This window comes from Panthera uncia, chromosome F1 (assembly GCF_023721935.1).
Source record: "Panthera uncia isolate 11264 chromosome F1, Puncia_PCG_1.0, whole genome shotgun sequence".
Classification (NCBI taxonomy): domain Eukaryota; kingdom Metazoa; phylum Chordata; class Mammalia; order Carnivora; family Felidae; genus Panthera; species Panthera uncia.
In genome coordinates, this window is record NC_064813.1 from 59242759 (window position 1) to 59268174 (window position 25416).

The 25416-nt window shown below is 43.4% G+C and overlaps 1 long non-coding RNA gene across 1 annotated transcript; it reads right to left on the reverse strand.

The window, feature by feature from the left end:
- Positions 1-5353: 5353 nt before the first annotated feature.
- Positions 5354-24185, reverse strand: LOC125925550 (uncharacterized). Its single transcript, XR_007458867.1, has 3 exons — positions 24068-24185; positions 17958-18047; positions 5354-5964 (listed from the first exon to the last, which is right to left on the reverse strand). It is a non-coding gene; the product is annotated as an uncharacterized LOC125925550 (long non-coding RNA).
- Positions 24186-25416: the final 1231 nt, after the last annotated feature.

Consider the following 25416-nt stretch of genomic DNA (forward strand, 5'->3'; position numbering starts at 1 on the left):
GACAATGCAGAATAAAAGAACAATGAACTTGAAGACAGCAATAGAAACTACCAAAATTAAAACACTGAGAGAAAAAAAAGATTAAAAAGAAAAAGAGAGGAAGAAGAAGAAAAGAGATGTGGAACATCTTCAAACAGCCTAATAAATAGGCATTTGGGGTCTCTGAAAGAGCAGGGAACAGAAAAAATATTTAAAGAAATAATAGCTAACATTTTTTTTCCTTTGAAGAAAAGTATAAGGCCACAGATCCATAGAATGGAATACTACACAGAAATAGAAAGTAATGAACCATAGACACATGGGGTCATATAGATGAATCTCAAAATAATTATGCTGAGTGAAAGAAGACAGACCCCCTTCCCCTCACCTCCCCCTACAAAAAGAGAAAGAACATACTGTATGACTATGAACATACATCATATATATGATTAACATACTGTATGAGAAGATACTGTACGTATCTATAAAGTTCTAGAAAATGCTAGCTAACTTTTAATGACAGAAAGCAGATCAGTGGTTGTCTGGGGAGTCAGAGGTGGGAGTAAGGGATTACTAAGGAGCACAAGGAAATTTGGGGGATGATGGATGTGTTTATTACACTGACTACAGTAGTGTTTTCACAAGTGTGTATTAATTTCAACACTTATAGAATTGCCACTTTAAATAGTGAAGTTTATTGTATAGTAATTGTGTTTCCATAGAGCTGTTTTAGAGAAAACTTGACCACTGGAGAGATTTTGTGAACCACTCACTGTTTTGAAAAGTAGTAAATAAAAGGAAAAGGAATGACGGGAATAAAATTAATACTTTGTCCTTCCTTTCCTATATGAACTGTACCACTGGATATCCAACTAATAGATAAAGGGAAATTTCTCATATAGATGTAACCCAGCTTAAAACAAATGACAGAAGAGTGATAGAAACAGAATTTACCGTTTTCTAATCCTTAGTGACTAATGGATCTAGGCATTGATAAGCAATGACTACAAATACTACCAAAACCAGTGAGAACAAGACATTCTGTGCTGCCTGATGTTAGAACACAATATCACCTCTGAATTAGTCTTGCAAAAAAATAAATTAGACCTAGATATCCAACAACATAATCATGGGAGGCATAGAGGACGGGTGAACATGTTAAAGTATACCATGGAGGTGCAATTGGCAAAATGTAGTCTATGCGAAGCCCTACAGGACAAACCACTCAATTCTTCAACAAATAAATTACTGGGTTGGCGGGGGGAACAGATCAAGAGAATGTACAGATTAAAAGAAATTTAAGAAGCATTTCCACTAATTGCGATGTATACAACTTATTTGGATCTTGATTTAAACAATATGTAAGAAAGTGATGCAATTGTCATAAAACTGATTAAAATTTGAAAGCTGGGACACTGGATATTAGATGGGATGAAGTAATTAACATTAACATGTTATGTTAACTAACAATATGTTAACATTGTTAACTTCAGGATAACAAGATAACTTTAAGATAAAGATAACATATTGTTATCTTTAAAATACGTATGTATTTTGTTTTAAGAGTTATATACCCAAATATTTGTGGATGAAATACTATGAAGCCTGGGATTTGCTTCAAAAGAATACAGGATACGATAGTGGGCAAGTGTATATGTAAAATAAGATTTGCCACAAGTTCATAATGGTTAAAGCTGGATGGCGTGTATGATAGAGTTTATTATTCTCTCTTATGCACATCACTGAAAATTTTACTAACAATTTTTAAAAATAATTTTATCTTATTTGAAACCTGAGTTTTATTTTTTGTTTCAAAAAGCTAAAGAAAACTACTTCAAATCACGTGGAATTACATGACCTAGAGAAACATGGAAAGTTAAATGAAGTTTTGTTTTTAATTAGATACACAACTAGTTTCAAGGACAGTAATGGCACCTGGGTAAAGGAGAGAAGCCTGCTTGTTTATACCCCAGGATGGAAATTATGGTATTTGTTTATACCCAAACTGAACAAATCTGACGCTGCGAGAAACCACAGACTTCCTTACCAGCATCGTTGGCAGAAACCCCTGCCTCAGCGGGGTGCGCGCATCCAGATTCTTGGATGTTCATCAAGACCAGATTGAGTCTTTAGGGCTTCACCCATCACCAAGCAGAAGGATGTTTCATTGCTTTCTCCACCACATATGTCACTGAAGATTAGGATTTCCTAGTTAAATCTTACCCTGAGGTAGTTGTCGGGAGCACAGCTCATTTACTTAAGGCCAACGTCAACCTCAGAACTATAACCTGTTTCCCTTTCCAACAAAGGGATGCCAGTCTTCCGTGTCGTGTTGGTTCTCGGCATGCGTTATAGTGTAGAAGCCTGTACATCCCTTCAGCATATTTTTGCATATAGCTAATCCTCCTGCTTTGAGTTCAACATCTTTGCTGGGATGACACCGTGCAGTACAACCCAGTGAGAGATTGCTCTGGAAAAGGAGTTGTTCTCAGAATCCCGTAGGAGAGTAAATCCCGCAGGAAGAGGGGTTTAAATTACTTGTTGTCTCTTCCAAAGCCATTCTGCTGTAGTCAGGATATGCCAGTGCATCTCAACCCTGGATGTGAATTAGAATCATGTGTGGATCTTGCAGATATCCTGATGAATGAGCCCACTTCCAGAGACTCTCACTATTGGCATGAAACAGCTTCGGGCGTCAGTACTGTTTTTTAACAGTTGTCCAGATGATTCCGATGTTCAATAAAGGCTGAGTATCCCTGATTAGAAAGGCCTCAGCTAACATCAATGATGATGTGAAACTCCGTGAACAGTGTTGCTGAATGCTAATCTCATGCCTATTCGTGAAGATTCGTGGGGGACAAAGGAAGACAATAGGCACAGCTGTAAGAAGATTAAATGCTTTACCTGAACTAAACTTGTTCCCCGTTTTCCATTTTATGTCCTCTGATCAATCTAACAGGCAAAAGGCTCATGGGTTAGCTCTTCCATTCACTGGGTCCATTGCTGCAGATCTAGCATTCATGGACGCCGATGACAAGTGTAAAGAGCCCAGAAATGGGAGTCAAGGAGATAGGCTCTAGCCCTAGCTTGGCCATTGTCTTGTTAACTAACCTGTCTGAACCAGAAGGCACCCTCAGGCACCCTCTCCCTACCTGTGGGCATGGCCAGACACCCTGGAACCGGTGTTGATGGTGTTCATCTCAAGGAATGGTTGCCCTGTACTTGCAACTGTTTTGATGTGTCCCTGCCTCCAATTTCGTCCCATTGTCTTAAAATTCACCTTGGTAGTTTTGCCTAACCCCTATGGACTTCAGTTTAATTAGGTTCTTAGCTTGGCTAGAGACTCTGCCTTTCAGATTTCCCCAGGTCATAGCAATCCAACCCCACTCGTGCTATAGCCCCCAGCCTGTCAGAATCCCTGTCCCCCATCTGTAGTCCTCATCCTCACCCCTGCCCTGAGACTGGTCCCCTAGGATACCAGTCTTCCTAGAATTATGGGCCTCTTTGGAGAAAACCTAGTATAGAAAGACAGTAGGCTTTGGTGTTGGCCAAATTTGGATTTGAATCCCCACCCCCCAGCCCCTGTTTACTGACCCTATTATCTTTTTTTTTTTAAGTTTATTTATTTGTTTTTGAGAGACAGAAAAAGCACAAGTTGGGGGGGAGCAGAAGAAGAGGGAGAGAGAGAATCCCATACAGGGTCCACACTGTCAGTACAGAGCCAGATATGGGTCTCAAACCCACAAACCGTAAGAGCTAAAGTCAGATGCTTAACCAACTGAGCCACCCAGGTGCCCCCACCTTGTGACCTTTCTTTTTTTTTTTTTAATGTTTTATTTATTTTTGAGAGAGAGAGAGAGAACAAGCGGGGGAGGGGGAGAGAGAGAGGGGGACAGAGGATCTGAAGTGGGCTCCATACTGAGAGCATTGAGCCCAACGTGGGGCTCGAACTCACAAATTGTGAGATTATGACCTGAGCCAAAGTCGGACACTCAACCCACTGAGCCACCCAGGTGCCCCAATCTTGTGACCTTCCTTAAACTCTGTGGGCCTCTGTAAATTGTGCGTGACGATATTCATCCATTAGAAATATTGCAGGGAATACATTAGAGGATATCTGTAACATAACTGTCTCACAATAGGCAATAGTACACCATTGTATTGTCTTTCGCCCCAAATCCAAGTTTCATTGTCTGCTCTGTGAAAATGGAGATGGGCCCTTTAAATATTTCCCCTTTGTCAGCTGGCTCACGGTAAAGCTTTTGTCCACAGAGGACGCTAGAAGGACACCGGTAGAGGACGGAGTTTTCCTTCCTAGTTCTTTGTGCTTTCATGGCAGTACCTTGCAGCAAATGCAACTTCCTCAGGGCCTGACCCCCGCAGCATGAAAAGATCCTTCCGAGCCACCTTACGCAGCAAATGGCTTCTCCAGCACCCAGCTTCACAGCACCCCCCTAGTGGTCAGCAGCTCACCCCAGCACCCCCACTCAAGCATCTTCATGAAAGAGCCCTCTGGCAAGGGCACCTCCCATCAGAGGCTTCCCTGCCTTATCCTTTGTGGGATTTCTCAGCAAGTGCTGAGCTGCGTGACCTCCCTGTCGACAACTTCTGCGTGCACCTGAAGGAGAGGTTCTAGCAAAGGCCACCTGCCTGACACCTCAGCGAATTCGTCATTATCCAGTACCCTCTCTGGATCCCAGCTCGAGAGGAGGAGAGAAGGGCATCTTTCCAGAGCACTCTACGACAGCCTAGGGGAATGGCGGTTGCTATCTGCTATCCTATATTCCTTAGAGAACTCTTTGCTTCTTACCAGCCAATCCCCTGTTACAGTTAATAGTATATTTTCCTTGTTCAAGCTCTTGTGTAGTTTCTCTCTCCTGACTGATATAGGTACTCAATTCATATCAGGTGAGCCCTAGACTGGAGAGATTGGCTTGTATAATCTCTTGTATTTCTCTTCCAGTTCCTAGACTTAAAAAAAAAATGTATTCCGTAGCTAGTGTTACTTCTTAGGATAATACAAAGTATAATGCATACATTAGGAATTAGTATCTGGAGACAAAACAATGAAGACCCTGACGTATGACATGTATCCATATTAGCATATGGCCAGATTCAGGTCTAGCAAGAGTCCTTTGGTGATCGGTATCTCCTGTCTGAGGACCTTTGTTCTGCAGTAACGTACTCTCCTACCTTGCTTTCGGAAGCATTATTAGAAAAGAGATTCTATCAAGGAGTTTGTTCTTTTCTGGAATGTCCCCCAATATGGTTTCATGAAAAGGGGTGCGTTAGTTCAGAGATGAGATTGCTTATCACTAGAAAACAAAATGTTCTCGGGACCTCAGAAAAATGCGGTGGAAAATTGTCTGCATTAGTGATTGCTTAGAGAAACAGAACAAGAATGAATAAAGTTTGGATAACAAAGGTCAAAGTGTTAATTGTACCACTAAGCTGGCAGTCGCTTTAATTTCCTGCCAATGGGATATTGTTGAGAAATTTGACTTAAAATTAAAGGCAGTCCCTTTCACAATGACTCACTGGTAATTGGTGCCTTTGAAAAGATGGAACAGGACTTATGACTTGAGGTTTCTTTCTTAATTTGCATTTTTAATTAGATGGGATCTCAAAGGGTTTCTGAGCCTTTTCTCTTTTTGCCTTTTGCATTGTCTTTTTTGGATTGTTGCTCGCAATTAGAATTTGTAACGAATGAGTCGCTGGCATATAAATGTCAACTGTGAGGTAAAATATGGTTACTGAAGGACTGAGCAGGGTTCTGACCATTACTTTTTTAAACGAAAGCACTTTTCAAAAGGTTAGCACATTCCTTCGATGGGAGAGAATCGGTGGGGCTGGCAGAAGGGACGTCTGGATTTCACTCTGGCTCACGTTCGTTCTGTAAACTGTTTTCTCCATGTATGTTTGAGTAATTTCTGAAACACAGCACGCACTCCCACTCCGGAGAACATTTCCTTCTTATTCAAAAGCCTGTGTAGAATCAAGCAGACAAAGTTAACAATCCAGAAGAAGGGAGCTGGACTCGGTCATTCTTCAAAGAGCCTCCCTTGGCCAAATGGTGCGCATCTGGCCAAATCTCGTTTTATGAGACGATTGTAGGAAAATAACCACGGGGCCGATATTTGACCAGCCACAAACCAGTAGACCTCATTTGATCATTGCTAAGTCATTCTATGCGAACTCCTGACCCCGCTCATTCGTTCCCATTCACAGAGCCCACGTCCTGGGTCGGGTGCTGCGGACGGTGGTGAAGCGGGCCGGCTATCAGAAGGGCAGTAAAGGCACAGCCGGGCCTCCAAGGGGATATTAAAAGGGCATATATCTGCCGCTCTAAGTACAGATCATCTAAGCTCTTTTTAAAGACTTCTAAGGAAGATGATTCTGCAAACTCCCATGACAACCTATCCAGCCTACTGCCAGGAACCACTTTCTCCCATCCTGCGGAAGCCCCCCATTCTAGGGCTAAGCCATTCTTCTCTGGTTCTGTTCTCGGCTGCGAGAGAAAACAGCTGCTCTTCATCCTGCTTAGGTGAGCCTTTTATAGACTTCAAGACGGTGTCTGCCTTCTGTCTACTTGTGACAGGAAAGAAACTGGGGCTGCCAACCAAGATAACAATAATAATTTTCACTCGGAGATGGAATTATTATTGCTATGGTTACTAGTAAAATTTTTTCCAAAGGGGGAAAGAAAAGACATTTCTTCGGCACTGTGCCTCTGAGAAGAACAAAGTGCTAATAAACTCTGGTTTGTCTGCTTTGTTGATTATTCAGAAACATCAAACGGGAACTGCCCAGAATATGTCCCGCTGCCATTTGGATTCTGGCGGAGAACTTGATGAAACGCAGGTCCTTCTTTCAATTTCTGAGCAAAAGTTCAATGCTCAAACCCAACAGAATCTCCCAGTTTATTAAATCAGGGTAATTTCAAGAGGGGGCTTTGAAGGAAGAAGCAAGTAGAGTGTGACTTAGAAGTTACAATTGTCATTAAGAGAAAAGGGATAGGACAGCTTTTCTTTTCCTTTCTTTTCTTTTCTCTTCTTTTCTTTTCCTTTCTCTTCTTTTCTCTTCTTTTCTTCTTTCCTTTTCTCTTCCTTTCCCTTCCCTTCCCTTCCCTTTCCTTTCCTTTCGTTTCCTTTCCTTTCCTTTCCTTTCCTTTCCTTTCCTTTCCTTTCCTCTCCCTCCCTTTCTTTTCACTGAAGAAAACCCCCAGAGAAGTCACAAAATGGTCAGGACGAGCTTATGTGCAGTTAGCTGCCTGGGTCTTGTGCTTTGAAGAATGGTAGGCATGACTAACTGCCTTCCCAAAATCTATCCCCCAGTGGCCAGCCAAGGGCTCACCATTCTCCCATCTGTCGTTTTCTAGTTTTAGATGGAAAAGTTCAAAATTAAAGTAAAATTGTCTTCTGAGACAAATAAAACACCCAGTCATTATCAGTTCTTGGCTCTCACGCTCTAATTAGTTGGTTAGGCGGGGTGCCTGGGTGACTCCGTCGGTTCAGTGTCCGACCTTGGCTCAGGTCACGAGCTCACAACTTGTGAGTTCAAGCCCAGAGTCGGGCCCTGCACTGACAGCTCAGAGCCTGGAGACTGTTTTAGATTCTGTGTTTCCCTCTCTCTCTGCCCCTCTCCCGCTTGTGCTTCTCTCTCTCTCTCTCTCTCTCAAAAATAAATAAATAAACATTTTTTAAAAAGTTGGTTAGGTTAGTTCTAGCCCAGAGCAGGGCTCTGAGAGAATGGATAAGGACAAATATGTGTATCCGGGCTGAGGGGTTGGGGAAGAGGGAAGGCTGAGTCAATGCCATGGCACCCTGACCTTAGGATCAAAAGTCTGCTGAGGGCAGAGATGTGGGGGTGAACAGGGACAGCCAGTGGAAACAACCTTACCAACTTCTCAATTTTCATGGCACTTTATATAGAGAGACCACACCCGTTAAAACACCACACCTGTTTTTTTTGTTTTTTGTGTTTTTTTTTGGTAAACTGAATTAAATGCAATAAGTAGAATGTCAGTAGCAAATATTTTTTGCAAATAATAAAATATACTTACACTTTTATTTGTTCATGATTTTTTTTTTAATTTTTTTTTTCAATGTTTTTTATTTATTTTTGGGACAGAGAGAGACAGAGCATGAACGGGGAGGGTCAGAGAGAGAGGGAGACACAGAATCGGAAACAGGCTCCAGGCTCCGAGCCATCAGCCCAGAGCCTGACGCGGGGCTCGAACTCACGGACCATGAGATCATGACCTGAGCCGAAGTCGGACGCTTAACCGACTGCGCCACCCAGGCGCCCCAGTTCATGATTTTTTAAAAAATGACTTGTGGTGGCTTAAACAATTAACACTTAATATGAAAAAAAGTAAAAGTTAATAAAGAAGGAGAAACAGAGTCTAGTTGAGGAGAAGCAGTAGTTAGCATATGAAAGGTATGTATTTGTTTAGCTTTTATTTTATCGTTTTTTAAATCTTCTCTGAAGTAGGACAATAAAAATAGAGAAGTGTACATGAGACAGAACTAGTGAATTTTTATAAACTAAATATACCACAAACGTGGCACTCAGAGAGACGAACAGGACATTCCTAACACCCCCAGAAAACCTTCCCCTGTTTCCTTCCAGTTACCACCTCACCGCGAGTGTGACCACTCTCCTGGCTTCTGACAGTAGAAGTGATGTTTCCGTTATACTTTATATAACTGGCCTAAAGCTGTGTATCTTCCTCCTTTTTTGGTCTAGCCTTTCTTGCTCTTTATGTGAGATTTGTGAGATTCATCAATATTTTATATGTATCTATGAATTATTTCCTTCCATTGCTAATTAACATTCCTTTGTGTGAACAAACAATATATTTCTCGTTCTATTATCAACGGACATCCAGGTAGTGTCCAGGCTGGAGTAGTAAAGGTACTACTGTGAACATTCTATTCTCTGACATTCGATGAACAAATGTACTGATTTCTGTTGGTATACACTCTGGAGTAGAATTCTCTGGTCTTTGGGACTGCATATGTTCAGCTTTTCAAATTTCATTTAAAAAAAAAGGCTGCTGGGATTTTGAGCACAACTTCATTAAATCTATAGATTAATTTGGGAAAATTGACACACTGCATTCTCCAATCTCTGAATGGGGTAAACTCATCCATTTAATTCATTTCTCTAGTAATAGTTTGTCTTTTTCAGTGGAGTGGTCTTGTATACCTTTCCCTAGATTTATTTATAAGCATTTGATACATTTTGATGTTATATTTTATAATTTGTTCTTTCATATTTTTTTTTTGTTGCCGGCATATGACTAATTCTTTTATGTTGGCCTTATATTTGCAACTTGGCTGAATTCGTTTATACTTCTAATAACTTGTTCACTATTTTGGATTTTCTAGATGAACGATCATGTCATCTATGAAAAATGAGAGTTTTATTTCTTTCTTTTCATATGGATGCTTTTTATTTCTTTTCCTGGACTTATTACTATGGCTACTGCCTCCATTGGAATGTTGAATAAAAGCGAGGCGAGCCAGAATTTTTGCCTCATTTCCCAACTCAGGGGTTAAGTTTTCAATATTGTTATTATTGGCATGATATTTGCTACAGGGTTTTTTGTAGATTATCACATTAAAGAAGTTCCATTCTGTTCTTTTTTTTTTTTTGCTGTGAGTTTTTCATGAAGGAGTATTGAATTTTGCCAAATGATTTCTCTGCATCTATCAAGATAACGTTTTCTCCCATGATATGATAGCATTTTCTCCCTTTTTCTATTAATGTTGTCCATTGCACTAATTAATTTTGTAATGTTAAACTGCCTTTCCATGTCTGAAACAATCCTACTTGACGCTGTTAACCCCCCTTTTTATATTTCACTGTATTCTATTTGTTAATATTTTCCAAATGAATTTTGAATCTATATTTATGAGAACTATATTGGGCTATTGATTTTTCTTCCTTGAAGAGTCACTGTCAAACTTGAGAATTAGGTTATGCTTGTATCCAAAAAGATTGGGAAATGTTCCCTCATTCTGTTTCCTGGATGTGTTTGTGCAAGAGTGGTGTTATTTTTTTTTTTCTTAAATGTTTGGACAAAAACTTTTCTAGCCTGAAGAATCAGGCATTAACATGTTGGGGGGTTTTTATTGCTGTTATTTTCCATATCAGGTTGTTTTTTTATTTATACCGGGTTTCCATTTGGTGTAGGAGTAGTGAATGCTTTGGGAGTGCTTCTTTAACTTTCAAGGAACCTCTTTTCTTCTGGGCTAATGACAATTCTACCCCCAGGAAACCGGGACCTGCGAGAATCTGTCTCACTTTGGGGGCCATAAAATCAGGAGTAGGGAGTGGGTACAAGGAAGCAGAGAGGAGTGGCCTGCAGAAAGACAGAAGGAAGAAGCAGATCCATGGAAGAGAACAGGGGCAAGGGACAGAGAGCAATTCCAGATGGCTGTCTGGTTCTTGGAGTCAGCTTTTTCCAGAGGCTCCATGGCCCTGGGTTCTGTGAGACATAAGAGATTCCCCTTTCCTGCATAAGCTAGCTCTTGTGGTCATTGTTACTTTTCACCTAAGGAACATTAACAAATACAGCAGCAGAAACTTGAATCCACCAGTTAGGAGAAAGCATTATTGACACATTCTCATCACAGAGGTAGTGAATCGTTAGGGTTGGGTATTGCTATGCAGAATAGACCAACAAAACAACCCTAGCTAAAATAAGATAGAACCTACTTCTGTTTTGGATAAAGTAAATTTAGAGGCAGGAAGTTCAGGGCTCATACGACAGGTCTTCAGTTATCAGGAAACTAAAATCCTTCATCTGTCTTCTTTGCTACATTTGGCTCAAAATCCCTCCCTCGGCATTGCCTCATAGTTCAATTTGGCGGCTGAAGCTCCAGCCTTCATGTTCAAGTTTCAGACCTAAAAGAAGAAAGACAGAAGGGCAGAAAGGAGCTCCAGGCTCCCCCTCAGTTGTATGGTGCTTTCTCAGAAGTTCCTCTGAACTATTCCGTTGACATCTCTATCGCCAGAATACAGTCAACTGACCACTCTTTGCTGGTATAGTGTACTAAAAATGTCTTTTTTACCTGGGACATTGCTAGACCCAAAGATATAGGGGTTCCCTTGGAAAGAAGAATGGGAAAATGGAGGGCAGGTATAGAACTAAACCCCCTGCAAGCCACATGGTACCTTTATGCATATCCACAAGAATATATCTAAAAGCACACGAGTCTGCTCAAGTTAGCGGAACTGGTGATCTATCAAAATTCTCCACAGCAAGTGCCATTAAGCAGGGAGAGGCGGAGAGGCCACTGGATCCATGGCCATTGTCCCTCAGGAGGGGGCTGAGGGAAGCCACAGGCATGAGGTGATAAAAATTTGCTCCCTTGTTCACAACCCAGCAGTTGTGTTAAGGGGCTTAAATTTCCGATCAGCATCATAAATTTCCTTTGAGCTACTTCCTTTGAGATGGATGTCTCTCCTGCTTCCTCCTGTAGAGACGACGTGCGTTGTTTCTCCCAGGAAGCAGGCAAAAGGGGTTAGTTGGCAAACAGCTAAAATAAGTTCTCTAGAGGCTCTTTCAGTCTTAGACCTATGCAGTGTCCCTATGGGGCAATCTGTAGAGGAAATTCATCCTTTTGCAATCGAGCAAGAAGTCAAAGTATCTGGAAGGGTCTCTAGAGCCCCCATGCGTGCTGACCAGAAGCACAAAGGTGAAAAGAGCAGAGGGAACTGGAAGAAGATGCGGAAAGAGTTGAGAAAGAGGGTCACACTCTCAAAAGGGAGCGCCATATTTTTTTAATGTCAGATCCTTGCTGCAAACTGCCGGCAATAAAAAGGAGATACCAGCTCACCTTGGGACGTGCAGATACTTCTGAATTTATGAGAAAGGACATCTGTGGAGCATGAAAAAAACACATTCGAGGCAGACAACAAGATCTGCTGTTGGAAGTTCTCTGGGCTGGGAATTGAGATTTTCCCCGGCTCAGAGTGTGGCTTTCTGCACTTTGTTCAGCCTCTGGAAACATCCTCAGTCCAACCCCACCACTGCTATGCTTTCACTGTGTGAAACCACTCAGGCCTAGGGAGAAAGAAACTGTTTCCTCACTCACCCGAGATGCCCTTTAATCACTGGGATGCTTTCTGGAGTGGTGCTGTGGGCCATATGGTTAATCCCCAGCACTGCTCTTGTTACCAGGTTTAAGTTGGGTTGTATTTTCCCTTATCGCAACTTGTGCACTGGCATGGTTTTCCGGAGGTTATGGTGTTTAAGCATTATTTGTGAAACATGCATAATCTTAATTACATTTCAAGAAAACCTCAGGACTTCTCAGAAGCAGACATGAATTCTGGAAAAGAGAAATAATTGCAATTTTCTCTTCTAGCCGAGTGTCAAAACTTTCTATAATGGATAAACGCATGGGCTCTGGGGTCAGAGCACATGAATTCAAATCTGAACTCTATCACTTAGCTGCTGTGTGCCTTTGGACAAGATATTTGGTTTCTGTGTCTCTGTTGACATATAGTAGTATTAATGCAAGGATTCAAAGCAGAACTCTCAGGGACGCCTGGGTGGCTCAGTCAGGTAAGCCTCGGACTTCGGCTCCGGTCATGATCTTACAGTTCGTGAGTCCAAGCCCCTGGTTGGGGTCTGTGCTGACAGCTCAGAGCCTGGAGCCTGCTCCGGACTCTGTGTCTCCTTCTCTCTCTGCCCCTCCCCTGCTCACGTTCTGTGTCTCTCTGCCTTTCAAAAATAAACAAACATTAAAAACAATTAACAATAAAGCTCATTACAAAGCAGAACTCTTAAAACAATGCTGACTCTCTATAAATATCAGCTGTTATTGTGAATTATCAGGATATCATTTACTGCTCAACAAGATCACTGTCCAAATGGGTCTCCTCGAGACCCCCTTACGCCCACCCATGCAGAGAGTGACGCACATTTGATCCACACACTTCTTTAGTTACTATTAGGAATTCCTGGGTAATACTTCCTGTTTTTGATGAGTACCCACACTCCTGACAAGCCCTTTCTCTTACCTGAGAAAAATGTAAAGCTCAATCTTAAGAGACAGTCACAGTGTTACGGGCTGAATGTTTGTGCCTCAAAGGTCACAGGTTGAAGCTTAATTCCCAAGGTGACGGTACTAGGGGGTGAGGCCTTGGGGAGGTCGTGAGGTCATGAGGGTGGATCGATGTCCTCATAAAAGAGGCCTCAGACACCTCTCTTGCCCCTTCTGCCGCGTGAGGTCACAGTGAGAAGACAGCCATCTATATACCGGGAAGCAGGCTTGTCGTAGACACTGAATCTGCCAGCACCTTGGTCTTGGACTTTCAGCCCCCAAAACTGTGAGAAATAAATATTGACTGTTTCGGCCTCCTGGTATATGGTATTTTTTTTTTTTTTTTTTTACAGAAGCCTGAACAGACTGAGACAAACAATTACTTTTAAGCGCCCATGAGATCCTTTCAGCCTCCCGGATCCCTGGTACTCTTGGCTGTGGCAATGGCCGCCCTGGTTTCATGCCTTATAAGTTGAAGCAGGTTTGTTCATGCCCGGAGCCCTCTGTGCTGCTTCCTTTCACCTCCTGCCTCGGGACTTCTTTGTTGTTGCTGAAACATAAGCCACCAAGAAGCACCAGGTTCACTCCCCAATGAGATGGCCCTGTGTCTAACAGGAGAAGGGAGCCAGCAGGTGGACTCTTCTCCCTTCCTCCACCGAGAGGGAGTATCCTAAGAAGCAACTACTCACGTGGTGCCTCAGGAGATGGTTCTGGGAGACCCAGCAGTCAGTTGGTCTGTTGCCCCTGACACCAAGAGCTTGGACACCCCTCGAATTGCCTCCTCCTGCCCTGTCCTGCCCCATCTTCCCTCCCTTTTGCTTCTGGGGGACTGCACTTTTAATAAAGTGGTAGCACTTAGGCTTTTGACTGATGCTCTGCTTTCTGGGGAACCCAGGCTACAGCAAAATCTACAGTTTTTAATTGTAAGTAAGATTGGTTCCTTTTAAAACTACACTCATCTGGCTAAAATGAACAAATCAGAAGACTGTAGATGCTGGCGAGGAGGTGAAGAAACGGGAACCCTCTTGCCCTATTGGTGGGAATGCAAACTGGTGCAGCCATTCTGGAAAACAGTGTGGAGCTTCCTCAAAAAATTAAAAATAGACCTACCCTATGACCCAGCAGTAGCACTGTTAGGAATTTACCCCAGGGATACAGGAGTGCTGATGCATATGGGCACTTGTACCCCAATGTTTATAGTAGCACTTTCAACAAAAGCCGAATTATGGAAAGAGCCTAAATGTCCATCAACTGACGAATGGATAAAGAAGTTGTGGTTTATATATACAATGGAATACTACTTGGCAATGAGAAAGAATGAAATCTGGCCATTTGTAGCAATGTGGTTGGAACTGGAGAGTGTTATGCTAAGTGAAGTAAGTCAGGCAGAGAAAGACAGATACCATATGTTTTCACTCATATGTAGATCCTGAGAAACTTAACAGAAGACCAGGGGGGAGGGGGAGGGGGGAAAAAGTTACAGAGGTGGAAGGAGGCAAACCATAAGAGACTCTTAAATACTGAGAACAAACTGAGGGTGGATGGGGGTTGGGGGAGAGGGGAAAGTGGGTGATGGGCATTGAGGAGGGCACCTGTGGGGATGAGCACTGGGTGTTGTATGGAAACCAATTTGACAATAAGTTATATTTAATATAACAAAAATAAAACAACGTATTATTGAATGAAAATGTATGACAAGTTTGTGCAAAATGTTTTCAAAACTGAACCTACCACAGAAGATGTGGGGCTGTCAGAACTTTTACACATTTTTATTGGGAGTATAAATTGGTACAAGCGCTTAGAGAACAGTTTGGTTGAGTCTATTCAAGTTCTGCATGTGCATACCCCAATGTTAGGTGTATACTCTTCCCCCAAATGTATGTATGTGCACAAAAAGATATGTACAAGAATGTTGACAGCAGTATTCTTTGTGATAGCTAAAAATTAGAGCAACCCCTAAATGTCCATGAATAGCAGAATGCATGGATAAATTATTGTCTATTACTATACTGGAATACTCTACAGCAAAGAGAATGCACAAACGGCAGGCAGCATAATGTTGAAAGAAATACAAAATGCTATATGCCATAAGAGTTTATTAATATAACATCCTGGAACAGTAAAAACTAGTCTATAGCGTTAGGAGTCAGAACAGGATTAACCTTTGGGAGAAGAGTAGGAGATAGCGATTCAGAAGGGGCAAGATGATTGACTTTGAGATCCTGGAAATGTTCTGTTGTTTTGATGTGGGTAATTGTCTTTAAATAATCCAATTGTTCATTGTGATTATTTACTGGTCTTCATATGTATGATTCGTGTACTTTTTAGTTTGTGTAGCTGGATAAAAAAGAGTTCTAAAATTAAAAAAGAAAATAAAACTACACTCATTTATTTTACATGTGCATATTAGAAGCTCCTGTCCTGTATGATGCATTGATTCTTTAGAGTGGTTTGAATCTTGATACCCATAGATTTCTTCCTTGGAAGTTCCAGAGATGCTTTAAGAGTAATTTTTTCTCGGGGTGCCTGGGTGGCTCAGTTGGTTAAGAGTCCAACTTCAGCTCAGGTCATGATCTCACAGTTCCTGAGTTCGAGCCTTGCATCAGTCTCTCTGCTGTCAGCACAGAGCCCACCTGGGATCTTTTGTCTCCCTCTCTCTGCTCCTCCCCTGCTCATGCTCACTCTCTCTCTCAAAAATAAACATTTTTTGAATATTTTTTTTCTCTGCAGAAGATGAAGAAATCTTATATACAGAGCCACTCCAGTGTCATAGCCCAGACTAAGGATCCGAGAAGGGTCATCTCCAGTCCTGGCCAAAAGCTATCATCCTTAACTGCATCCAAAATACCTAGCACACTTTCAAGGTTATTTGTCTTCGAGACTTCATCACTTTGCTCTGCCAAGCATCTAACAGTTTCAGATCTATTTCTGCAAAAGACGTTAGGTATGCCTACGTTCTCTACTGCCCTTATGTTAATAGGCTGGGCTACATTTCTTTAATCTCTCTGTCCCCCACCCTCACTCCTTGCAACCAATTCCAGGACCTCCCCCCATCTGCTATCACATAATGCTTTCAGCATTTACACACTGTTATTTATACATACTGAGTGTGACGTGTAATGTGATATGATATGAATTTGACTGAGGTGTATTGGGGCTCCCTAAATAAGCCTCAGCTCAATATTATTCACCAGGAAGCTATTTATTATTGAATTATGTTTATGACTGTATGCCTATATGACAAAACAATACCTGCTAAAAGACCCAGCATGTTTTAATAGCTCTTTACTTTCTCTTCTTTCCCTCCTGCTGCTCTCCTTTCTCATCACACCCATTTTTTTCCCCTCTTACAGGGTGGTTAATTCTTGAGAAAGAGAGCACCCCTATTTCTCCTCTCTCTGGATTTGTCCTGCCTTTCCTTTAGTGACGGGAACAAATTTGCAATGATGTGGGAGAATAGTTTGATGTACCTCCCTACCACCTTCCTTGGTATGTAATCCTCCCACCTTCCTCCCTCCCCGACTCAGACAGCAGTGAAGTATTCTTTACTCCCCACCCAGGATGCAAAAGGGCAATGAAAAAGGGAGAAAAGTTCAAGTTAGGCTTTGGTTCTCTTAAATAGATACTGTGTTATGGACCGAGAGTCCTCAAAATTTCTAGGTTGAAATCCTAACTCCCAATGTGATGAAAGTAGTGGGGCCTTCAGGAGGTGACTAGATTTTGAGGGCGGAGACCTCATGAGTGGGATTAGTCCCTTATAAAAGAGACCCTGGAGAGCTCCTTCACCCCTCCTGCCATACAAGGACACGGTCTGTGAACAAGGAAGTAAGACACCGATTCGCCAGCACGTTGGTCTTAGAATTCCTAGCTTCCAGAAGAGTGAGAAATAAATTTTTGTTGTTTATAAGCTGCCTACACTGTAGTAGTTTGTTATAGAAGCCTGAACAAATGAAGACATACCTTTCAAATTCATTATTTGGGAGGCGGGGGGAAGATGTAGGATGTTGAATTCTGGGAAACTGGCTTTTCAGGAATAAAAGTAAGATCCTTAAAGCTATAGGGAATAAAAATTATGTCTATCAATTGATTTAAAAGACATATGGAACCTACTTGCCCTCATAGAGGACACCTAATGTCCTTGGGAAGACAGCGGGGAGCCAGAGAGGAGGACAGAATTAGACATTACTCTAGGTCCTTAGGAAGCATCTCTGCATCCCATTCACCCCTACTCTTTCTCCTCAGGATGTGAAGTCACACCCCTTAAAAGCTTTCTTGAAGTGCCCAACTGCCATAGTAGAGGAAGAAGAAGAAGAAGAAGAAGAAGAAGAAGAAGAAGAAGAAGAAGAAGAGGAGGAGGAGGAGGAAGAAGAGAGGACTCTGCAATCACCCTATCAATTTTCCTGTGATCCCATAGTAGTTTGGAACAATAATTGATGTTGTCTTAGATGCTTCTTGAGAGAATCTTTGAAGTAGCATAAAGAGAGTCAGCAGACCTGAAGAGGCCTTGTGGTTGGGTTCTGGGGAGGCTATGGCATGCCTCCCATGGACCAAAGACAAGATCAAACACCACCATGGATGCCAGGGGAGGTTATAGATGCCGTGGACTAGGTGAGTGGTCTGAGGAACCGTAGCCACTGTGTATATTAATTGGAATTATTAAAAAGGAGCGTGCTTCAAAGGCTTATGATGGGTTGAAGAGCTATTAAGTGCCCAAGATGGTCATTCTCACTGAACATTGAAACTTTAGCAGATCTATCATGGGGCTAGAGGCTAAGTTCCCTTCTCTTATTTCCTTGGAGTCCCCTCAACCATCTAGTATGTCACCCACACCCACCATTTACAGCCAGCACCATAATAGAAATAGGTAGAGAAGTCACTGGCCTTAAGGAATTTAGAATCCCCTGTTTAACAGCTCACCTTTCCCTTGCTAGAAGACTGTGTGCTGTCTCTCCATGGTGCCTCTCTTCAGCTTATTCTTCTGTAAAAGGAGAGAATAATATTTGCATCCTATTTATAGAAAGATGGAAATAAATTAGGTGAGCATATGGGCTGTAATGGACTCTGAGTTCTTTGGGAAAAGTTGCTGACCAAGGACAATACACTTTTTTTTAACTGACCATTGCACATAGAATCAGTTCTTTAACACCACAGTGTCCTTCCTTTTTTTTTCCTACAAGATGTCATGTCATGTCTTTGCAAGACTTCCAGTGAACAGGAGGGCTCATCAATTTCAACCTAAAGCTATTAAAATGTTACTTTGTTAGCAATAATTAAGGTGTGCAGCCAGGGCTCCCTATAGATCACACTTGAAGGCACAGTCATATTTTTCTCCTATTGCTCCTCAGGTGTCTTAAATTGTCAGGTAGTCAGGGGAGGGGGGGTAACTGGGAGCTGGGCAGGAAAGGAGAGAGGGACAAAGATACTTGCCTTACAAATAAAGGTAGAAACCATAAGAATCTTTTTCGTTGAGCCAACCTTCTCATAAGAGTTGTCTAAGACATTTTTTTCAGGTTTAATCTGTTGAAATGCTTCTAATAAAAATCTGTCTGATCAAAAACATTTCTTAATTAGACTTTTTAAGTCATCAAAGGCTCTCACTAAAATATCCCTTTGACTTTGGCTGACAACATATCTGACAGGCTATGAATTCTATAGCAATGGCACCAAGAAACATCACGTCCTCTCCACCATGTTTTATTCGTGGGCTTGCTTTCTTCCACGGAATGAATCTTCAGCTGTACAAGAAAACGCTGCTTGTTGGCTGTTTTCTTTCTGTGCTCTTGGCCAGCCCACTCCACCCTGTCTTCTGACATTCCAGAAAGATCATAGTCCCTTGGAGGTTTGTCAAAGTAATTTTCCTATAGAAAAATTAGCTTGCACAAATTTTGAGGACATAGGGTATGGAAGGGAAGGCTAATGGAAGTTTGGACCTCAAGCCATGGGCAAGCACCAGAAGCAAAAGAGACTTGGACTTTGAAGCCTGATGAATAGAGCTAGCTGTCTAGTATGGGTGAAAATGCATTCTTACGTTTTTGGTACTCACCCTGCCTGGGTCCATAAGGACTGTAAAGTATTTACCACCCTGTGCATTGGAAAGGTTTTTGATCACAAAAGAGATCCAGAGCCTGCTTTTATGAACTGATGGTCTAGAAGTTTGATGCAGTGGAAATAGCTTCAAACTTGGAGATGAGAGACCTAGGTTTTATCAATTATGTGACTTTGACCTCAACATCTAAAGACTTTCTTTCTTTCCAATGAAGGAGTCAAATGGAGACACCTCCTACCTCTGAGTATTGTTATGAGGTGAAAGAACATTATAGACAATAAAGTGCTACACCAATGTTGTTTTTGCTGAGTTCTTTAGTAGACTGGATTCCTGACCCCAATTCTTCACCCTTCCCTGGATCCATGACCTTGGTCATAAGTATCACTTTGGCAATGGAATGTGGACATATACTCTATCAGAGGCCAATTCTTCACCTAAGCCTTAAGAGAGGTTGCACATTTCTGCCCTCCCTCTTGTGCCTCTGCCATTGTCCTATCTAGCTGATGGTCCAAGAAGGATGAGAGATCTAATCTGCAAATTAGAGCAATGGTTCTTGAACTTTACCATCAGAATCACCTGGAAAGCTCATTAAAACACAGATTGGTTCAGTTGTTCTCAGAAGTAACTAACTTCCTTTCTCCCTCCCTCTCTCTCTTCCTTCCTTCCTTCCTTCCTTCTCTATTTTTCTTTCTTTCTCTTTTTCTGTTTTTTCCTTCCTTCCTTTCTTCCTTCCTTCTTTCCTTCCTTACCTTTCTCTCTTTCTATTTGTCTTTTCCTTCCTTCCTTCTTCCTTCCTTCCTTCCTTCCTTCCTTCCTTCCTTCCTTCCTTCTCTATCTTTCTCTCTTTCTGTCTGTCTTTTCCTCCCTCCCTCCCTCCCTTCCTTCCTTCCTTCCTTCCTTCCTTCTCTATCTTTCTCTCTTTCTGTCTGTCTTTTCCTCCCTCCCTCCCTCCCTCCCTTCCTTCTTTCCTTCCTTCCTTCCTTCCTTCCTTCTCTTTCTGTCTTTCTCTCTTTCTGTCTGTATTTTCCTTCCTTCCTTCCTTCCTTCCTCCCTCCCTCCCTTCTATCATCCTCCCTTCTTTCCATCCTTCATTTCTTCCTCCTTTTCTACCCCACTCCCAGTGTGTATCACAGGTCATATTATATTCTAAAACAGTCCAAAAAGAGCAACTCCAGCCCATCCCCAAATGCAACTGAATTTAAAATTCACTGTCAAACCTGTTTCTAAAGACCAGAGCAACTGAGCCCAGCCTGTATCGGCCAACCTCCGGACAGCCTGAGGAGAGGTGAGCAACATAAATGTTTATTGCTGCATGTCCCTGAGATCCTGTGGTTGTTACACAGCAATAGCTGACCAATGTAAGTAATTGCTCAGATTGCGAATTACAGAATATATGTTTGTCTTCTCAGCAACACGGCTTCTCAAAGAGAGGTAAGTGACAGCTGCTGAATCATGAGGAGGCTGCAGGACAGTCTTTAAAATGCCATTTATCAGTGATCTTTCCCAGGGAAACCCCAACATTTCTGCACCCCAACATTTCTGCACCCCAACATTTCTCAAGTTTTCCCCCACTCCTTTCTGCTCCCGGCTCTATCTCCCTGCTCTAAGTGATCCTGGGAACTCATGAAACATCCCTCAGAAGCAGGTTGAAGATGAAATCTAAACACAGCCATACTAGCCACCAATGGAGTGAGCTTCTCCTATTGGTCTATTTTAGAACAAAACGTGACCTACAGTCCAGAGATGATGCACATACTGAGAGAGACGAGGGAGGGAAAGAGGAAGGATGAACTTGCAGAGCCCCTTGGAGTCTGATGAACTCTCTCGTTCAATGACCCACAGATGCAGTTTTTACAAACCTCCCTGAGTGTCTGCTTGGGGGACAAGGGGGACCAAAGGACTGCATCTGTCCCTCTAGCTCCATTTTGTGTTTGATAACTGTTCATCCAGTGGGCACAGGGAACAGATAACGTCCCCCTCCATATGATAAGCTCCTCAAGGGTAGGGATCTTTGTGTTGTTCACTGACATAACTCAAAAACCCACAGAAGTGCTGGTGTACTGGGCATTCAATAACTATTTTTTGAATTGAAAATGAATTGAATTGCCTGGAGGCCATGCTATGGACAATATCTGGAAGCAGCATGTTGCCGGGCAGATGGGCCACCCTTGCCGTCCCCAGCAAGCCGGTCACGCTGGCTCTCAGTTCCCAGTACCCACCCCCCTGCAGTACTATGGCACCCGATCACAGGAGCCACGTGTTCCATTTACTATATTTAGCGACTTCTTTCTCTCTTAAATCCTTTTCATTAACTGGCTCATTTCCCACTCAGCTTCATTTCCTTTAAGTCTACACCCCTCCATTGTTTCTCACCATAATACCATTATCTCTTGGCCATTCTGGAGTTTTTTGCTGTTTATAGGAATATTTAGTTTGCTCTTTTCAACAACATCACAGTGGAGATGTTATAGAAATTTTACACCTTTGGAAACTGAGGCACAGAGAAGATGAGTAATTTGCAGGATGGAGGGGAGACTTGAATTCCCCGAGAGGACCGTCCTCCCCACCACTCCATGATGCCTGGAGGGTGTTTGGTGCCTTTCTGAGCCAGCGTTAGATGCAGGCAGTGAATCCAGTAAAGCCTATCTAGGTGTCTAGGACTATGATGTGGAATGCTAACTCCTATATTCCATCAGGGCAACGAGAAATTCAGACTTCTAGATGACTCTGCAACCTGCAAAGCACCTTCATGCACACAGTCTCGTTTGAGAGTGAAGGACTCTCCCTGGTTCGGGTGATGCCTTTTCTTGGTAGATTTCCTGCAGTTCTGTAAGGGAAAAAAAGGACGCCCAGCATCAGCGTGATGAATAATGTTCTATCGATGCAGCCACTTTCCCAGGACAGCAACCCCTCGCACTGAGCTGAGCTGTGGCCCTGAAGAAGCCAAGATGATTCTCTGGGTCTCAAATTGACGTCTGGAAGTGGGATCATGGAAAATGGAGCCAGAGGAAGGAGGAAGAGGCAGCGAGAATGGGACATCTCCTCACCACGGAGGCAAATGCTGACGGGAGCACGCACAGTAAAATATTTTACTACGAAGCAGAATTACTCCAAAGACTGATGGGCCCGCTCGCGAGACCCACTCACATTTATGAAGGTCATAAGTTACAGACGCCCAGCCCGCTCGCAGGAGCACAGCCGTCACCTTTTATGGGTGAAACTTCCTGCAATATATTAAACTCTCCAGAAAACAGACAAGGGGTTTATGGCAAACGATAACTTTAATGCCTAGAAACCATTCGGTGATTTGGGGAGGATTATTAGTAACAAGGGCAAGATGCTGAGTCGTTTCCAGGCACCAGGCCCTGGCTCTCCTGCCGGCTCAAGCCAACCCTCTCTTCTCTGCATCCCAACCAGAAACGTGGACCCCGAGTCGCACCCGGGGTGAGAGGGAGCGTGAGTAGGAACTGTGCTGAGGAGGGCGGACTGTTATGGGCTGAAAAGAATTATATTTGAGGAGAAGAAGTGCCTGATGGGAATCCTTAGGTTGCAGCCCAGACTGTCGCCGGAGATCTATACAGGACGGGTGGCCAGGAGACAGCTACGATCACTACCGCTTGTTCCAAGTGATAAGGAGGTACCTGTCTGTGCTCCCCACGCTTGGAGGAAGTCGTAGAAAGGCCAAGGATCGCATCATCTTAAATGCTTTGCCCTATGTGATTTAGAGGAATCTGAGAAAGTCCTCCCCATCAAAGTCCTATCCCTCCGACTCGGTTTATTCCACGCCTGGCTCACAAAAGCATGGAACTGCGAGCCGATGGATACTGTCAGTCGGCAGAGGGGTCGCAGGAAGCTGGGCCAGCAGATCTGAGCCCCTTGGAGTCGGCGAAAGTGTCCAATGCAGGGAGTCAGATGGGCAGCTCCTTCCCGCACGAGACATCCATCCCGCGGTCGGGGTCGAGAGGGGCCAGAGCACTGGAGGAGGAGTCGGGTGTGTTTGAAATCACAGCCTGGGACTGCAGACATGTCACTGCTCCTGTGGGGACCTCAGTTCTATGGTTTGTAAAAGAAGTGGGTACGATGCTCCCATGGAGTCCTTTGTCTTCATAGCCTCTGACTGTGGCTTCTTCCCTGGGCTCCGGCTGAACACGTCCCAGCGGCACTCAAATGATATTTAGTTCTCCAAATGGTACTTAGACTTTTTTGTTTTCCCCATGGACCTGCTCTTAAAAAGCACGTTCAGATCATTCTTAGTGGCTGAGCATCAAATTTCTTAATTGCAGAAAAGGGAAGGAAAAGAAAGGAGAAAAGCAGAAAGTGTTCCACAGTGAGAATACAGGGTCCTGGATTCTAGTTCTCACGGAGCCCTGAACGGTGTGCATACCTTCCCACACTGAACTTGCATTTCTTCCTCTATAAACTCAATGGGACCAGGGGCACCCGGGTGGCTCAGTCGGTTGAGCGTCCGACTTCGGCTCAGGTCATGATCTTAGAGTCCGTGAGTTCGAGCCCCGCGTCAGGCTCTGTCCTGACAGCTCAGAGCCTGGAACCTGCTTTGGATTCTGTGTCTCCCTCTCTCTCTGCCCCTCCCCTGCTCATGCTCTCTCTCTTCTCTCTCTCTCTCAAAAGTAAATAAACACTAAAACTTTTTTTAAATAAAACAAAAAAACAAACCCAATAGGACCAGATAATAATTGCTTACATTTATGACTGCTTCCTATGTACCAGCCACTATCCTAAGTGCTTCACACGCACAAATGCATTTAATCCTCACAATTCTATGGGGTAGAGATTATTGTTACACCTACGTTACAGATGGGGAGATCAAGGCATATAGAGGCTAGTAACTTGTCCAAGGTCTTACAGGGAGTAAGCGGCAGAGCTGAGATTTAAAACTCAAGCAGTCTGTCTTCGGAATCTAACTTTATGCAGCTGTGATTCTTTTTTGAAGCTGAATAAAAGTTCTAAGGAAACAGCAAACCTTTCACGATTTTCAGGAACCTTCGGATGGGGTCCATTTCACCTAACTCTGACCATATGGAGACAGGCGGACCCTCTGCACTAGCTCAGCAGGTTCACAAGCACGTGTGTCCAAATGTGTCATCCGTGAAGCTTCTAGAACATTCAGCTTCCAGACCTTCTTGTACGGATTGTGATCTCATAGTTACGGGCAAGTCCCAGGATGCCGTATTTGTATCCAATGTCAGAGGATGTCGTTGGAGGACCATGACTTTCTGAGAAACACTGCTCTAAAGTATCACAGGGTATTTTCGGAGGCTCTTTCAGGAGTAAGGGACAGGTGAATGGGTAGACAGAGGAACGTCTTTGAAGAGCTCACCATCCTGTTAGAGAGAAAACCCAACACAGAGATGTTACGATGACAAGGTGGCCTGGGATATTTTCACCTTCCCCACCAGGCTGTGACTCTTTTCCACCCATCCACATACGACTCAAGTTCCATTTTGAGTACTTTGGGACAAGGGTAGCCTCTCTGTTCCCAGGACGTTCGGCTCTCAGCACTGTCCTGGGCCTCACCGGCAGCTCCGGGACCAGAGTTCAGGGGCGGGGTAGACATGAAGCCCGCTCTACTGCCTTCGCCACCTGTGAGGACAAGAGAAAAGGGCCACTGCAAAGCCATTTGCACCCCGAGCGGCAGCCTTTAGCCAGGGTGGGTGCTTCCTGGTCCCCTCTGCTTAGGGAAGGATCCAGACAGACTATGACCTGTTTCTTTCTCCTATTTATGAGACCATAAACCCAAGTGTCCTTGTGGTTGCTCACGGACACTCGAATATTCCTTCCGCTTCCCTCCACTGCGCGTGTGGGAGAAAATGCACGCGGGAATGACACAGTCCACCGTGTGATCTGGAATCCTCCCTCACCTGGCATCTGAACCGGGCACCTGCACCCCCCGCGAGCCATCGCTGCTTTGACACGAGTCTGACTGAGGCTCTCTTGTTTAGCTGCAAGGGCCTCTCTTGTCCCATCGTGCTTTCCTGTCGATCTGTTATTAGATCAGCCATTTCCTGAGGGCAGGAGTTGATGGCTATAAACCTCATTTTTGTTTTGTTTTTAAACTTTTTTTTTAAAGTTTATTTATTTTTAAGAGAGAGAGAGAGAGAGAGAGAGACTGACTGGGCGAGGGACAGCGATAAGAAGACAAAGGATCTAAAGCAGGTTCTATGCCGACAGCAGCAAGACCGATGTGGGGCTCAAACTCAGGAACCGAGAGGTCATGACCTGAGCCGAAATCGGATGCTAAACCCACTGAGCCACCCAGTGTCCCCAAACCTCATTTGGTAATGCTCACGCAGGTTTCCATGGATGTGGGCG